Source organism: Podarcis melisellensis (assembly GCF_964234715.1).
Source record: "Podarcis melisellensis genome assembly, chromosome: 4".
NCBI classification, from domain to species: domain Eukaryota; kingdom Metazoa; phylum Chordata; class Lepidosauria; order Squamata; family Lacertidae; genus Podarcis; species Podarcis melisellensis.
In genome coordinates this window covers 47,555,350-47,566,039 of record NC_138531.1, presented here as the reverse complement: position 1 = coordinate 47,566,039, position 10,690 = coordinate 47,555,350, and positions in this window count along the sequence as shown.

Below are 10,690 nucleotides of genomic sequence, written 5' to 3'. Positions count from 1 at the left end.
GGGGTATAGTGTGAGGGGCCCAAAGTGGAGAGCCGAGGCCATCTATTTCCCGAGGATTGCGAGAAGCAGCACGAGAGTTGGCGGTAACGTCAGAGTGGCGTTGCGCGACTCGTTTCTGCCTTTTGTGTGACCTAGGAGGGGTCGCCTGGCAACCAGCAGCGCAGCCAGCAGCCCCTCCCGACGCCCTGTAACCCCTGAACAATAAGGAGACGATGTCCTCCTGGCGGAGTTCCCCTTCTTACGCCTTTCCCCCTTTCCCACCCCCTTCCCTCTGGCGCCTAATGCCGTTGCTTCGCTTGGTCACAAAAACCCTCTGCAGAGAAAGGATGCATAGCGATGACCTTGTCTGGGCCTCTCGCATCATTTGCCCACGAAAAATGCTGCCTTCCATTGCAAGGAGGAGTTTGGCCTCTGCCGTCTTAAGTGCGGGAGGCTTCTGACCCCAGAGGTCAAGGTCAAGGGCTGAGAGGCCGCCCAGTATTTTTAGCTCTTCAGGACGCTTCTCCAGAATGCCTGTCGCCTTGGACGCATTTTGACAAAGGAGCAGATCTCATAGTAGCCTCCCCCCCAACTTCATCCTCTATTCACCTGAGGAAAAGCAATTTGACATTGTTGGCTTGCTTCAGTAGATCTTTGTATACTCAAAAAGTTTGTTTCTCCCCTTGCATACATGCTAACTTCACATTTGCACTATCTGACACAGTATGATCTTAGGCACATTTATTTTAGTAAGTCCCATCAAAATAAAATAGTGCTGCAAGTGCTGCTTGTTCTGAGGCAAATGTGTGTATTCATATGAGTTGTGTATTAGGACCAATTTATTCCTTCAAGAGACAGAAAGTATCCTATCTCACAGTGCTTGTAAATTCACTTGGCAATATATATTTACAACTCAAGTTGCAAAGCCCCTTTTTTGCTGAGGAAACTACAAAATAATTAAATTTATCAACACTCAAAAAACTGGGTTTACCAGTATATGCATCATATGTGCATCAGGGCCACTTATGTGAACTTTTCCGCTCCTAGCATTAAGGGTGCAATTCTATATACACTTTACTGGAAGTTAAAGAAACAATTGTGGTTTGGTTTGGTTTGGTTCAAGGGTTATTCTAAAAGTGAATGTCTTGTGAAAGAGTTGCTAATTTCCTGTGATGCGTCTCATGTAGTCTGAATGAACATTGTGGAATATTTGGAGGGGAGGAGGTATGCCACTCCATCCTGAGATTGCCCAAGCATCAGTTCATCCTCTTAAACCATAGAGCCATGAGATGCAGGGAAATTAGTCTTCTGACAGTTAATCCACTGGGTGGAGGAAGAAAGGCGTGGATAAAGACAATAATAAAGGCTTTATTGCTGTTTTGGGGGACCAGAAGGAGCACTGTAAGTGGCTCAACAGCAGCAGCTGGTAAATGTCTATCTGCAGACACACATACAAAACCTACCGCCTGAACAAAGGAAGTAACAATGCTTGTATAACTAAGCATGGTGCTCTCCATGTTGTTTTAAAGCTGGCTTCCACAAAAGCTATAAATTATGCAAATTGATATGTGAATTCTGTGCATGTTTTCCTGAGAATAAGTCCATTGAACAAAGTAGGGCTTGCTTCTGAATCTACATGCATACAATTAACATTTGCTGGTCATGGAGAAGGACAATAAATTATGCCTTAGGAGCACTGAAAACTTTATTTGGAAATTCTCTGGCTTCTGAGAGTTCATTAAGAACTGCAGTATACTTTCAAGCCCAACTAGAAACTTGCTTTTTTTAAAAAAAAGAGAGAGAAAGCTGAAATGCCCAGGATACTGACTTCTCTGTTCAGTATCATGCCCTGCATCCTTCCACAGTACTGTAGGATACACACAGCCTTTCTTAAAGTCCATGTTCCTAGGGTCACACACAAGCATGAAAAATGTAACATTGCCAGGATTCTGCCATTTAGCTAAGCAGAAGTGTCTATTTTCATCTGTTATGGATGGTGCTTTGTATGTTAGCAAAGTGAGGCAAGGACAACAAATTCTCCCTGTTGTTTTTTATCTGCTAGCAGGACCTGGAGCTAGTCCTCTGCCTGTGGATGGCATCCAGTGCGTTTGCGTTTGTCCCTGCCTTCTAATTTGTTGACTCTATTATACCAATTAAGTACTGACAGTTAGCTGCATATGTACCTTAAAAAAGAAACAGCTAATAATGCCCACTCACAGCACAAAGAGCTCATAACCCACCTACTCTCAGCAGCCAGAAGCATCATAGCCAGACACTGGAGAGACCTGTCAGGAGCAAGCATAGACCAATGGTGTCAAATACTGTAGTATGGGAAACAGCCTTATTAGAAAAACTAACCAACAAACTGAAACTGACATGGGGACAAATAGAAGAAGACGCCTTCACCCTGGTATGGTTACCCTTTATCACATACACAGCCCAACAAGAACCTGCCAACAGCATTAGAATCAATCTGGCTAACCTGATCCAAAAACACCCACCCAGCCCACTCACACATGAAAACAATTTTCACTACAGCCAAAGACAACCAGCCACACCCTAGCCTAGGCCACCCCCAACCTCTCTCATCACCACAGAAATACATGCAATTAGTAAAGAGAACCCACATAAGTGGCACACATACACAAAACAGGAATACAGTAGAAGCATTGCCACCCAACCCACCACACACACCCTTTAACATCCCCCCTCCACCTGTTTCCCCCTTTTCTTCCTAATGTAATACCAATGTCTCAATAAATGAGACTGATCTGTAGAAAATGTAACTTGAAAAAAGAGGCATTGCACATGCTTTTGTAAACCGGAAAATTTCAATAAAAATATATTTTAAAAGATAAAGAATAAAAAGAAGAAGCTGCCCAATAAGTGTGCAAAAGCACACAAGCAGATTCTCCGTGCACAATTTTTAGTGTAGTTTGCTTGTGCAGTTTTCTGGTTTTGTGCTGCCATTCACTGTGTGTGTGTGTGTGTGTGTGTGTGTGTGTGTGTGTGTGTGTGTAGAAACAGTGTAACAGTATTTATAAACCTGCCACCACTTAAAAATCCATTTTGGAAGAACCAGAGCAGTTCCTTTTTTAGTGGGCCAAAATTGTTTTAACCGTGCTCAGCCTTTTAAATATGAAGCTTTGGAGTGCTTCAGCATCTCTGACATCAGACTCATGGACATGGGCATAGCCAGGATTTTTAGTGAGAAGCAGGCTTTTTATTAGGGCCTGTCCCCCACTAATGTATTTTTATTGACTGGGGGGGCAGCAGCCTCTCCCTGCCCCCCCCCCGGCTATGCCCATGCTCATGGACCTGAAGGTGTATGACTTCAGCTGTTCCAAATGAGGGACTTTTGGGTGGGGAGAGTAGAGGTGTGCAAACGTATTTTGTCTCCTTTATTATTTCTTGTGTTGAATAAGGAACTGTGTGTGAGAGAAATAACATTCCAAATCAGCCCACACAAAAGGAACACAAATCAAAGACAGGCCACAACAGATAAGATAGCATTGAAAACAGGGATCGCTTCCACTGCTGCTGGATATCTTGGAAGCTGCAGGAGTACAACTCCCATCATCCCTGAACACTGGACAGGCTCTTGTGGGAATCTCTCAACACCTGCCAATAATAACTGATAGCCATCTATGTTGGTTAATATATTGCTATGGTAAAGACCTTGGGTTGTTTTGCAGTCAGTTCCCTTACTTTAGGGATCATGCTGCACAACAGAAGACCCTCAAGGCCAAACCGGAACCTTTTCTGCAGAGTTGTCCTTCCTTACCATCTGCTGCTCACAAACCAGAGGCAAGAGAAAGGTGTGGAAAAGTTGCTGACTGTGAAAACAGATATTTCTCATAGTCCATGCAGTTGGATGTGGAAGGGGGCTTAGCCCACCATCCTCCAGCCCCTCCTCAATGCAGCCGTCTCATATGACCATGTGCTGATGGTGAGAGCACATACATGCAAGCAGCTGCGGTCGTATTCCTTAGCTCTTCACTCACTTCCTCCAGTTTGCAGGGGCCGATTTTGGTCATATGGCATTCTGAGCATGGACCAAATTTGATTCCTCCCCCCCCCAAAAAAAATACTTATTATTTTCACAATAATTTGTTTGTTTGTTTGTTTGTTATTATTTTGTGCCCCCTCGGCTTGGCACCCACACCACCCTGATTCTGGCCATGGTTTCCCTCTGCATGATCATGAAATGCCATGATTGCTTGTGCTTGTGATTCGCGTAGCCTGACTGTGTGAATCAGTCCTCAGATTCAACTTCCTGGTTTGCTCGTTCTCCCAGCTAAACAGATACCTAGAAAACTGCCAGGGCAAAGTGTTCTAGATGAAGTGGAGTGACCTGTTATTCTGAAACAATTATATTTTCCAAGAGAGTTTCATTCAGTAGCCGCTGCATGGAATGTTGCTGAGCACCAGGAGACTTCAGACTGATGTAGGATGGAGCATGGGATGTGAGGTTAAAAAGGAATGCTCTGATAATTTGGCAAAAAAGAAGAAGGGTGGAGCAGGCTGCTACAAGTATGCTAGTTATCATTTCCTCCTCTCATATGATACGATGCTAAATGTATCTTTGCATTTAGCCTGCAGGGTTGTTGCTTTTAAAATGAAAATATCAACCAACTGGGGCATGTGATAATGATCAGGGTCATTGCAGGCATGGAAGGAGAAATTAATTATTTCCTCTGCTACTGTAAAAGCTGCTCTTTGAAATGCAGGGACGGGTCAGCAAACTTTTTCAGCAGGGGGCCGGTCCACTGTCCCTCAGACCTTGTGGGGGGCCAGACTATATTGGGGGGGGGGATGAACGAATTCCTGTGCCCCACAAATAACCCAGGGATGCATTTTGAATAAAAGCACACATTCTACTCATGTAAAAACACGCTGATTCCCAGACCGTCCATGAGCCGGATTTAGAAGGTGATTGGGCCAGATCCTTAGTTTGCCGACCCATGTGCAGAGACATAGGAAGCTGCTTGACAGCTACCTGGAGTCAGACCACTGGTCCATTCAGCTTAGTACTGTACACACTGTCTGGCAGCAGCTCTCCAGGGTTTTAAGAGAGGAGACTTTCCTACTTAGGGCTGCTGTGCACCTGGATTTTCCCAGACATTACCAGGATTTCAAAGGCGGAATAGAAATTCCAGGGGGAATTTCTGAGAGGAGGCACTTTGTCCTGGACTTTAGGCAAGTCAATCAAAAAAGTGCTCTTTTGTTCGCATTTTTGGGGTCTTCCTGAAAAAACCTCAGCAACTTCCAGGCAACCCTATTCCTACTCCTACCTAGAGATGAATCCAGGAACCTTCTGCATACAAAGTAAATGCTCTCTCACTGAGCTACAGCCCTTTGGGAGAGTGGGGAGCCCCTCCCCTCCATTTGCACTATGGCTGCAAATTTCAGTTTCCTTTCTGGGGCCAATAGAAGCTTGGGGGAGCAATTTTCATAGGGGAAAATAGAGCTCATGGGAAATGCTTAAAGCCCCCTTGGAGTTCAATCCAGATAGGGCGCTTCCACAGCCACACTTTTTTAAAAAACAAAAACACCATAGGAGCCAATTCCTAGGGGTTCAGGTCCCTTTGGTCTCCCAATGAAATATTTGAAGGGACCAAGCCCCCGCCCCCAAGTTGATCAGCATTACCATTCAAATAGTGTGCATGTGCCACATCATGTGATCAATTATGTGGGGTGTGGCTTACATGACCCCCCCCCCCCCCAATATTTTATTCAAGTTGGCACCCAAGTTGTGTGCCATTTTCTTCTACCTGAGTCTATCCTGCACATCACTCCTCCTTCTAGGTACATCTCCTCCTAGATACAGAGAACTTGCCAGGGGAGAGAACATGTCTGAACATTCCAGGGAAGTGATGGAGGGTGTCTAAGTAACCACAGGGCTTCATTTCCCAGCCCACTCAAGGTGCTGAAGCCCTCAGTGTCCCGACTGGAAGATGAATAAAACCTGCCCTTGGTACCTCCATTCATTGGAACCTCCAATTGGAACCTTGAGAGGCAGTGAGGGGATCTGTGGAATCCTGAGCCTATCCTACTGACGTTGTGTGATGACAGCAAGCTTGATCCAGGCCCAAACGCAGCAACAGCCAGGAGCTCATGCAGCAACTATCCAGCCTCCCACCTCTGCCCCAGACTTGCTGCTCTGTAAAGCCCTGTCAGCTGGCAGGCAGTGTTTGGTTCCCCTACGTCTAGAGGAACATATATGGACCATTGGTCTGATCAGGCATGATACTTTTTAGTATGTGAATTTTGAGCTCTGCTTCACTCCATGTGAGTGGTTCCATAATTCTGTGCTGTAAACCTCAGATCAATTTCCCATAAACGTCGTACTGCAAATGGAATAAATGTGCAATTTTTTGAAATGTGCGTAACATAGTTAATTTGCACTTAAAAGCAATGATAACCAGAATCGAAGGTTTTTTAAAAATCAAAGTAAAGGAGGTTAATCCAGATTTCTACGAATGGGAAGAGCTGCAATCCTTTGTGTGACTTGCATTAGCCTGAAGATTTAGTAGAATGAGGGATCTTGCACCCAAGTTTATATGCTAGGAAGGAATTCTGATGGGAAGGAAGAGAATTGAACAAGAAAGTAATATGGTATACAGTGGAGCTGGTGACCGAGACAAGAATTTCTTGGATACTGTTAGAGACACCATCCATAAGGAACTAGAAGAGCCAAGCTATAGAAGCAAGGTACTGCCTGACAAGTGGGTTCTTGCTGATGGAGTCTTCCAGAGTCTGCAGACTGAGCATATAGCGCAGCTTCCAGTTGAGGTATCAATGCCATCTTTAAGTTGTACAGGCATGGTTCTTTTATATTATGGTCACCAGGTGTTTTGAAGGAAATTTGTTGTTTATAACAGCAAAATGCCTTCTTACTGCGGAAAATGGCCTCACTATATATCAGCTCTCTGCTTGCCGGCAGCCTTAATACCTTATGCCTACGCACAGAACCTTGAACTTTAATTACATCTGCTTTGATGCCCTCTCTTGGTTTTATGCATGACTTGAACATTTACTGCTGTTTGGCCTACATTCTAAAAGCTCCATTACCGAAGTTCACCTTCTTTAAGCAAGCTAATTTCTGGCTGAGAAACCCCGAGGATATTTTTGTGCAGCTGTGTTTGCTTTATGCAGAAGGCAGAACAACACAGAATAGCTTGTACCATGATTACTCCGCTTTCCAATCATCATTTGGGAGGATGGAGGGTGGGGGGGTGGCACCTAGAGTTTAATGTTCTTTTAAAAATCATTCTAAACCAGGTTTTTTTTCAGCCAGAACTTACTGGAACTCAGTTCCAGCACCAACCAGGTAGGTGCCATTGCCATTCTAAGAGAATGAAGGAGGTATTCATGGTGAGTTCCAACACCTCTTTTTCTAGGAAAATTACACTGTTTTTAAACAACACTGTGATCTTTTTGTCTAGTTATGACTTATGCAGGAATAGAGATTGAGACTAAATCACTTGGACCAGCAGAGCACAGCACGACTGCTTGAAAGGTTTACACCAATATAGTTACATGTTAGTGCTGGAGAAGGTGCTATCACCAGTAGCTTAATGGTAGAGCATTTGCTTTGCATGCAGAAGTCCCAATGTTCAATCCCTGGAGTCTCCAGGAAAGACTGGAAATCCTGGAGAGCATTTGCCAGCAAGTGACAGCACTGAGCTAAATAGATCAATGGTCTGACTCAGTATAAGGCAGCTTCCTATGTTGCCCCCAATTGTGTTTTTATTCACTTGTTTTTTGTCACCCTGAGCACCTTGGAGTGGGAGGGCGGGATACAAATTTAATAAATAAACTGTTGGGTCAGCTGCTTGCTGCAGGAGCCTGGGATATGCTTTACCTCAGCTAAGAGTTTTGAATGGAATTGGTTTGCTCAGAAAAAGGAGGCAAGCTGGAAGCAACCGGGAAACAAGTATCTGAAGAGTTACACTGATTGCTTCATGATAAATGTCCTGTCTCTAAAAGCCAAGTTTACCTTAGCTCAGGGAATGGGATCCAATCAGACCAACATTACAAAAAAGTGCCCCCTCTCAATGAGGGCGGTCCTATTAATCAAGAGTCTACATTTATCTACACTGGCTAAAGGACTGCATATGCATTTGGGCTCCATAAAGGAAAGGAAGAAGAGTATCTGTTTATATACCTCTTTAAACAAAAGCTTCAAAACTGTTTCAGACTGAATATGTGCAGCCAAGTAGTATCCTGGCTACACTAGTCCATAGGAAAAGGCATGGCTGCACATACTGTATTCAGTCTGAAACAGTTTTGAAGCTTTTGTTTAAAGAGGTATATAAACTCTGGGCTTCAAAGCCCATGTTGTTCTATTGCAGCAGTTCCATCCCGACTATGTTCCGTCCCATTAGCAGCTGTGGAACTGTAGTTCTGGCGCTGGGTGGAAAATGCCTCAGGTTGTTTGTTGTGGCTCGTGGCTAAGGTTTCTGGTTGGGGTGGCTGAGGTTTCCGTGCAATAAATACAATCGCCTGTGTGAGGTAATTAATAATAATAAAAAGGCTGGATTCAGCAAGAGTCATAAAATTACACAGCAGAGTCATAAAATTACAAAATTGTGCAGCACAGTGAAGCATGAGGAGCACAGGTTGCAGACACTTTAAATATCCCATTTAGTCTGCTTACAGTGCTTCCCTTCTCTATTCCTCTTGCAGTGAACAGACCATAGCATTCATAAGTTTAAATGCTTTGCTTAAAAGCTCCAGCAAAAAGCAGCAGCAAGAAGAACACAGGCAGAAATATTGGGTTTGCAAAATACGGAAAAATACTTCTGAATACATGGTCTTAACTTGAAGCAGTCGAGCCCAGACATATTGCCTGGTTGGCTTCACATGGTGGAAGAGAATGAAGAAAGGTTCACTTCCTCCTTCACTAGATATGAGGGGCGTGACTTAACTGAGTCTAGCAATACAATTCAGTGATCTTAACCGCTTCATGCATTAACCAGCCCTAAGCTTGCTAGTGATATTTGATTGCAATTTCCCAGAGTTTCTGGGCTGTGGGGTATCCTGGGGCCAGGATACACAGGCGGCGGCCATTTTAGGTGCATCCAACTGGTGCACAATCGCCAATGTGCAGGTCCTTTGGGACACAGAAGAAGGTGGGATGGGGGGAAACAGGGAGGAGCCTCTCCTTGGCAAATGCTTGTTCCTCTCACAGTTATGCATGATTCTGATGAGTGCATACCCTACAATATTTCTCTGATGAAAATAGGGACATCCAGTGCTATTTTTCTAAGAGGTGCTGGAACTCACCTCAGGAATCAAAAGGTTTGTTTATGATTAATATAGTAAACCCTTCAATATTCCTTAAAGAGCCTAGAAATTTCAACAGAATCCCTATGGTGGGTGTCTATCTGCACGTATCAAATGAATCATGACGGCAACACAGCATGAAAGGCCAGTCTTTCCTCCCAAAATGACTATCAAGATCTCATCATGGATGCAGATGTGTACCTGCATCAAAAGTGCTGTGTGTGTAGCTCTTTGTGTACAAATCCCAGAAGAGTAGCAAAGACAACAAAAAAAGTCCTATGGCACATTAAAGATTAACAAAGAACTTGAAGGTGCCACAAGATCCTTTGTTGTATTTGCATACTGTGCCCTTTCTCACACAACCATCTTTAGGATGCATTCAGATCATTTTTCTGCCATGTGTGCATGGAGTTTTGTTTTGCTTTTTAAGGTGTTTAGGTGTTGCAAACTCCCTCTTCCTCTTAGCAGCTTAAGTTTCGGTCTCTGGTGAAGTCACTGATAATCCCAATAGTTCTCCAAGTGCCTACAAGAGCACATAGCAAAAACAAAGCAGCAGACACCAGATTAACATCGCAGAAGAAGAAGCGGGGGGCGGGGGGGCATATTCCACTGGGAAAACTCACAAGTCTCCTGCTTCCAACATACAGGTATTAGTTTTTCTTTTTCATCTCCCAATAAATGTGTTGTTATAAGAAGTAACCTTTATGAAAGGAGAGAAGCCCTTCATGTTCCTTGGTCTTTAAACTGCCAGTGCATTGCAGCCCTCGCTTAAACCTCCAGGGAAGGTGCCATGAAATCAATGCTGTCATTAAAGTGTTTGGGAGGTCCAGAAGGAAATAAAGAAGGGAAAAACAAGGCAACTTAAAAACAAACCCTTAGGATGAATTGGGTAAACGCTATATTTGGAACGTTTGCTGAGATTTCCATAAGGTTGCCATGGAATATGCATGCATTAAAAATGCATCTTAAAAGGACAGAACTATTTGGCAAATGCATGCATTGCTCTTATAGCTTCTATTGCAGTTTTAGTTTATAAATTTTAAAATATGCCACCCCAATGAGATCATTTTTTTTAGCCACTTTGTCTTCTCCAGTACCTACTTCAAAAATGGCTTTTTGGCTACCACCCAATGATTTCTCTGCTTGCCTTCCACCCAGCTGAATCTTCTTACATTTTTTTTAAAGGGGGAAATGTATACAGTACATCTGAATATTTTGCATACTTTCCCATGCATTTAGAAAATGATGGTATAGCACTATTTTAACCAAAATGAAAAAATACTAACACTTCCTTTCTCTCCCACAAATAATTTTAGTTTGTATTTGCTTGATGTAGAATTATGATCCTAAATTAGAATGGTCCATGCACCCATGTAGCATTGTAAAAACCGTCAATGATGAGTTGTAAGAGGGGAAGCCC